At 53.9% G+C, this 7,204-nt stretch overlaps 1 protein-coding gene across 2 annotated transcripts in view; it reads right to left on the bottom strand.

Annotated features, from left to right (window-relative positions):
* The window catches only part of LOC117802710 (tetraspanin-14-like), a 46,647-nt gene extending 42,822 nt beyond the window's left edge, over positions 1–3,825 (bottom strand). The window contains exon 1 of one of the 2 annotated variants that reach the window (XM_034662790.1): positions 3,691–3,825. The gene's annotated coding sequence lies outside the window, so the exon portion shown is untranslated. The remainder of the gene's footprint in view (positions 1–3,690) is intronic. The other variant, XM_034662789.1, reaches the window with a different exon arrangement.
* Between the last annotated feature and the right edge of the window lie 3,379 nt (positions 3,826–7,204).

Raw genomic sequence — 7,204 nt, 5'->3', positions numbered from 1 at the left:
GAGTAGAGGAAGTGGGGTTCCCAGAATCAGCTGCTGGTGAACACTTTGCTGAGGGCTGTCAATGTGATGGCAGCGGTCCCAAACCAGAGCGTCAGGCCTAACTCCGGGGCTCAGGTCCTGCTTCTCAGACCCGAAGTGTGTACTTGAGCCTCACGGTAACCCCAGGAGAGACAGGAAGGGCAGATTCTTCTCTCATTACAGATGAGAAAATCAAGTCGGGGTGGGGGTGTGCGGGAAGAACCAAAGACTTGTCCAGGTCACTTGGGCTAGAAAGCAGACACAACCTGAAAGCTGGCCTTCCCGCTGTCCACCCTACGAGCCAGACAATGTTATTTGTCTTCATGCTTGATTGGCAGAGGCGCTGAACACTTCCCACCACAGCCTGGGCCTGTGCTGTTCCAACACAGACACCTGTCCTTGTCCGAACCAAAAAATATGCTGTTAGGTAGAAAATGGACGTGGAGACATTATGAATACCCCACACTGATTCAGAGAGGACACTGCTATAAGGGAAGGTAAGACAAGCCAGGAGCACTGGCATCCACCTAGGCCAAAGATTCCCAAAGCACTAGTCTACATAGTACCGTGGGAACTCTGGTGACCAGCCAAGAGTGAAGCCATTGCTGTAAACCCCCATACGCCAGATGGGAAAGCAGAGAGGCCCCGAAAAAGGAGGAATTAGGGCTAAGGATAGTAAGTTAACCCAGTACAGAAGCACCTGGGGTCTCACGACCTCGACGAAGGTTTCCTGGCCCTGCTGGAAGTCACCAGAGACCAAGCAGGTGACAAATCACAAAAGCCAAGTTTCCATAGCGTGGAACGTCCCACAAGGGGGGGGCTCAAGCGGAAAACTACAATTAACAGAGGGGTTCTACCCCCTTCTACAGGCCAGACAATCCCAGCCCCACACTCAATCAAGCTTGCTCTCCATGTGTTTCCAGCTTGTAGTGACCTCACTACCTTTCCTAGAGGCCGACAACCTCAGCCCCAGAGCGTCCGAAATGGAAGAGGAAGGGCAAGGCCTACAGGGGTGCCTCTACCTGCTCCCACTTCTAGAAAAGTGGCTGCCCCTACCAGCCACATATAGGTAAAGCATGGGAAGTCCAAGAACTTCAGGGCTGACGAGCCAGGGCAGTGACGGGGAGCAGGAGCCCACTTTCCTCCCCACCAGCATTAACATCCCTCTTGAAAGGTCAGCAGGACCCCACAACAGAAAACAGGGATCATCATGCCAGTGCACTGAGCCAGGAGCTGAACATGTGCTCAGTTGGAATCCATGGCCTGGGACTCACCACGAGTCCTTGGGCCCATGAATGAATGAATGAATGAGCAAAAGAAAACCCAAGGAACTCAAGTAACTTGCCCAGGGTCGGACAGCAGGCTGCCTCCACAGACTACCTGTTACCACCCGAACCCGCGGGCTTGTTCACCCTCCCTCTGCCCTTCAAATGTGGCACCTCAAATCATCTTTAGCCTCGACAGTGTTTCTTTTAATTCATGATCAATGTTTCTGGTGACACAGAAACGTGACATTCAGACCTAGGCCTTGGGAAGAAGTCACAGAGCAGGACACAGTCGTAGGCAGATGGGAGGCATTCCGTGCTACTGACCAAATGTCCCCAGTCCTCTTCCTCACCCCACACTCTAGGTGTCAGTAGGGCCACGTGGCTGCTTTGGCCAGTGAAATGCCGCTTTTGGGTGGGAGCTTAAGAGCCAGGGTGAGACAGATCCCCCTCTCTGTCCCTCTGTGCAAGTGTCTGGGAATGTTCCAATTAATCAGCATGGGTTCACGGTGAGAACAGAAAGCAGATACGCAATGGATATGGCATGAGCAATAAACTGCTGGTGCTTTAAACCGCTGAGATTTGGGGATTGTTACCACAGCAAACCCTGATCTATCTAGACAGATAGAGGCCATGACTCATTCCCCAATCTTCTCTGCATGGCAATGCTGGGCTTCCCATTCCCTGGCCCAAGGGAGACAAAAGCTACATCGCCAGTACCTCAACAGGGGGTCGGGGATGCCGGCTGTGTGCCCAGACAGATGAGATGCTTTCAGAAGCAGGGATCAAAGGATCCTGCGCAGAAGGACCTACCAGCTCCACTGTGGGCCAGCCTGTGCAGCGTCCTAAACATCTTTCATACGAAGACTGTCTAAATGAGAAATGACGAGCGTGGCTCACATTGAGACCTGGAGCGAGTTACTCTGTGACCTCTCTAGAACAGTGTCCTCTTCTATCATACAGGATGGATACATTATCTATCATACTACATTGGTTCAAGGGTTAAATGAGTTAATGTGAGTAAAGCTTCTAGGATAGCGCTTGGTGTATGCGTCCATAAAGCGTATGTCTCAATAAACTCACCATTACGACACTCTTAAACCTTCCACAGAATTGCTGTAAACTTGTCCGTAACCTCCACTGGGTTTTAACTCCAGCGCAGGTTGCCCAGGACTGGCACAACGATAATCTGCAGGGTCTGCCAAACTGAAGACCCGTCAAATCCTTGAGTGCACGGTGACCCAAGGGAGGCCTCAGAAAACGTCTCCAGAATCCAGGGCTTCCAGAACGTCCTGGCCTCCACCATCACCATGACCTGCAGGACAGGTCCCCCTCCCCTCCTACACAGGGCATGAGTTTGTCCTCCCATTCTCAAACATGGGAAGGGAGGCACCCTCCCCTGTCCTCAGAGATTAGCACAGCTGCCCAGCTGGTAAAGGAGCGGAACCTCCCTGGGCAGCCAAAGCTCTGCAGGCCCTTCTCCTTCCTGCCTTTTCTTCCTCGAGGCACCCACCTCCAGAAGCACCAGTGGGTCTGGACTCCTGCTTGCCTGAATAATGCTACTTAAGCTGAGATCGAGCGCAGATCAATAAAACACCAGAGAGCACCTACTACCTACGTCCAGCCTGGGCTCTAAGACCACACAGGGCCCACAGGCCAGTCAGGGAGTCATGAGCCTAGAACAGTGCCTGCAAACAGCGCCTGGCATCTCTGGCATCCCACTGACTCTCAATCACACTTTGTTAAATGACCTGAAGGTCACATTTGATGGTCCAAGCAGTGCAGTTCGAAAATGCAAAGATGGAGAGATCGAGAAATACTCCAGCTGAAGGTGGGATGCAACAAAGGATGATGCAGTGGGAGGGGAGGGGAAAATCCCTCTGGTGGCCTGTCTCCCAGGCAATAGGGACCTTCAGACTGGGACATAGTTCGGAGACTGCTGAGAGAGGAGCTAGAAGGGCCTATGGGGCCAAGAGGACGCCTTCTGAGCATGCCAGGGCCCAGGAGGATCCCTGGAAGGAAGGGTGCCTCTGCCAACCGCAGGGCTAGCTGAAAGTAGAAGGGATATGGGGTGCTGGGGGTGCTCTGATGGCCTAGACTCCAGGTTTCCTCTCACAAATAGGGAAGGGTGGCCCAAGCACTCAGCAGGCATTAACTTCCCCTACTTTGAGGTCAAAGGGTAGGAGGAAGGCTACTTTTGAGGATTTGGCAAACAGCTACATCCACTCTTATCAGCCCAAACAACCCCCATCCCGGAAGGAAGACCTCTAGAGAGCAGACCACTGGAGAGAGCACACCAGCGAGGCTCCCATGTAACGCCCTACACTCAGCCCTACACTCATGACTCAAAACGCCTTGATGCCCGCAGTCACCAGCACCGAGGGACAACCCCTGAGCTCGCACATACCTCAGCACTCATCACAGCTGGCAGCCATCGGCCAGGCCAGTACCAGGGCCCGTGCCTTCCCGGAGACTCCCCACAGCAAGGACCGCTTCTAGCAGGAGAGCAACTCCACACGGGCCCCAGAGGTCCCAGGGCTGAAGTCCCTACACACACACACACACACACTTCTCACCCGCCGGCACCACCACCCCTCCACGCACGCACACTTCCTACCCACTCGCACCACCACCCCTCCCCAGCAGGAGGAGCGGCGCGAGACCAGCCAACTCTGTAACCACAGACCCAACTCCACCGAAGCTCCAGTTAGGTCAGGAGTCGGGCTTTGCTCCCAAGCACAACCTCAAACGACCAACACGAAGAAGCTGGGTCACCACCCACTCAAACTTGGGCCACCCCAAACCCGTGCTGGGCGCACCGCTGAGGTGAGCCACTCGGTGCACACCCACCGCGGGGCGGGGGGAGGGGACGTCCCTCCCAGGTCTGCACCACCCTCTACCCCTGGCCGGAGCTCTGGGGGGCCGAGAGTCCTCGGACGAGCCGAAAGGAGTGCCCCTCCCTGGCTTCGCTGCCAGGGACAGGGGACAGAACCCCTACAGGCGGCGGCGGCGGTCCGGCCCCTCTCTCCCCGAGCTCTCCCACCCCCGCGCCGCCCCGGCACGCACCCGTCCGGGGACGCGGGCAGGGCGAGGGCGACAGAACCCCCAGCGCCAGGCTGGTCGCCGCTGCGGCTCCCGCTCTGCCCGGCGCCGGAGTTCGGCCCAGCGGGGTCCGGCCAAGGCCTCCAGCCCCTCGCGAGCTATCTGGACAGACAAAGCCAGCGCCGCCCGCGGGGCCGCCTCCGGGGCAGAGGCGAGGCAGCCGGAGGGCCAGAGCCCGAACCTGGGGAGCAGTCCTAGTCCCCAGAGGGCGCCCGGGGGGGGGGTCGGCCTCAGACAATGAGGGGGGCAGGGCCCGACGCTCCAGCGAGGACTCCGCGCTCCACNAATACCAAGCTTTCTTTGGACCGCCTGCCGAGATTTGTTCCTAAGATCTGTCCTGGGGACGTGGCTGAGAGCACTCTTGAGGAAGGAGGGAGACTGGCCCTATCGCTTACAGAGGGGTGGTCACATTGCTGGCTGGGTACTGGTATTAGAAAGGCTGACCTTAGTGGTCTCCTCCCACCTCTCTGAAATGAGGCACAGGCACTTCTGACTCTTAAACTCATCCAAGTGGAAGAGGGCTAGGTGGGCAACAGGAAAGTGGCACCTATCAAAACTGGGCCATGTTCTAGTACAAGCAACCAACAGGTTGAGTCCTATGAAAGGAGAAGATCTTGCAATGCAGACTGTTCAGTCCATTCCCAGTTATTTTTATTAAGGGAGAGGCAGCCTGCTTGTGGCATCCCAGGCAGCTTAGGGACCTCCATGGGGAACCTGTCCATTCAGTCACCCTTAGGCAGACAATGAGTGCTTGACTGAGTGCCTCATCTGTGCCAGGCCCTATTCTGATGCTGAGGATACAACCCTAAACAAGACTGCTGAAGCCTCTTGCTCCATAAAGCTTACTTTTAGTGGGGAAAACAATTACAAGTTGAGATAAATGCTGGAACAAAAGCAAGGGGCTGGGATAGAGAATAGGAGCCACTTTCGATGGAACTGGCAGGGAGAGTGTCTTTGAGAAGGAGATGTTAAAGTCAAATGGATGAGGTGACAGCCTGGGGAAAAGCCAGGCAGGTACCTTCCAGGCTGAGAGCAATTTGTGCCGAGGCCCTGGAAAAAGGTAAGCTCTGGATGTGGACATGTGAAGGAGCTGAAAGAAAACAGTGTGGCTTGAGTAGTGGGCCTGTGAAGGAGGATCAGGATGAAGTGGGGAGGTGGGCAGGGCATGCGAGACTATCTACGGTTGGAGGCTTTTTATTAAACCATCGAAGGGTTTTATGCAAAAGACTAACATGTTCTGATTTACTGCTGTGTGAAGAATGCACTGGGTGGGTGGCAGACAGAAATAAAAGCAAGAAGACAATTAGACTGTTGTGGCAGCCCAGGCCAAAGATAATGGTGGTTTGGACCAAATTGTGGCCGCACTAAGATGAGTAGTTGAGAAGCTATTTTGGACTTGAACTCAACAGGACATATTGGTAGGATGGATGTCGAGAGGAAAGGGAGAAAGCAAAGATAACTTTCAAATTTCTGGCTGGAGTAAGCTGGTGGACAGGGCCTCGTTGATTAGATGAGGTTACCTAGAGGAAAGGGACTATAGCTCAGGGGGAAGCATCAGGAATTCTGCTTTAGCCATGTGGACTTCGAGATGCCCATCAGAGACCCAACTCAACTGTTGAGACTAGGAGCTCAGAAAGGAGGCCTGGTCTGGGGATGGGGCTTTGGGAGGCATCATCTTAAAGACGGTAAAGGCTGTGGTATCTGAGGAAGTCACCTAGGGTGAGCCAATAGTTGCAGAAGACAGGGTTCAAGAGGACCCCAGAGGAGTCAGAGGAGCCAGGGTAGGAAAGAAGACTGAGCAAGAGAGGCTGAGGAGGCAAGAGGAGAACCAGGAGACTGCTATATCCCAGAGACAGAGAGAGGAAAGAGCTTCTAGAACTGAGTGGTCAGCTGCGTCAGATGCTACTTGGAGCTCAGATAAGCTGAAGACAGTCGGATCCATCGACTCCGGCAACATGAAAGACATAGTGACTGTGATAAGGGCCGTGTTCCTGGAGTAGTGGGATGGGAGCCAGACCATGATGGAGCTGTCATGTTTGGACAGCTTGTCTAACAGGGAACAAGAGCACTAGGAGGGGTCTCGAAACGAATGTGGAATCACAGGAGACTTTGGCAGAGATTGCTAGATGACCCTAATAGCCATTTTCCCCTGGCTACGTGGCTCCCCAGAATAAAAGCAAGTTGTCAGACTCCCTTGCAGCTAGGTGTGGTCATGTGACTTAGTTCCAGCTAACCAGCAGCAAGGAAGGGGCGTCCACATACAACTTCTGAGAGCTAGCTTTAAAGGGCCATGGTGCTCTCTCCTCAGCTTGGCTCTCCCACTCACTGGAATACTGGAATACACGAACGTGTAACTTAAGCTCCAGCAACCATATTAGACTTTGAAGTGGAAGGCATGTGTTGAGAATGTTAGTGCCACAAGTTAGAATACATCTGGGTTCCTAATGTTGGGGGAGCCACCATACCTGCTCGGGAATACCTACCTCTTGACTTTGTCTGTGAAAGAAAGAAATTACCGTCTTGTTTAATCCCCTGTTTTCTGATGCTGGTAACCATATCTAGGTTTAACTTTTGTTAGAATACAGAGGCGTTTGTTGAAATATGGAAGTTACTAGAGCAAGTTTATGGAGTGATAGGAATGATCCAGGACAGAAGGCGGGAGTGAGGATTCTGAAGAAAGGGAGATGGGAGATGGGACATGGGCCCTAATGGAGAGGACACCTCTAATGTAGGGACACCACCACCATTATTGAGGGGAGTATGGAGGCAGAGATGTTTCCAGTGAAGTTGGCCTTGGAAAGGCAGTCATTCACACCTGA

The sequence above is a fragment of the Ailuropoda melanoleuca genome, chromosome 6 (genome assembly GCF_002007445.2).
Source record: "Ailuropoda melanoleuca isolate Jingjing chromosome 6, ASM200744v2, whole genome shotgun sequence".
NCBI classification, from domain to species: domain Eukaryota; kingdom Metazoa; phylum Chordata; class Mammalia; order Carnivora; family Ursidae; genus Ailuropoda; species Ailuropoda melanoleuca.
The sequence above is the reverse complement of the archived record's forward strand: the minus strand, read 5'-3'. Positions and strand labels throughout refer to the sequence as shown.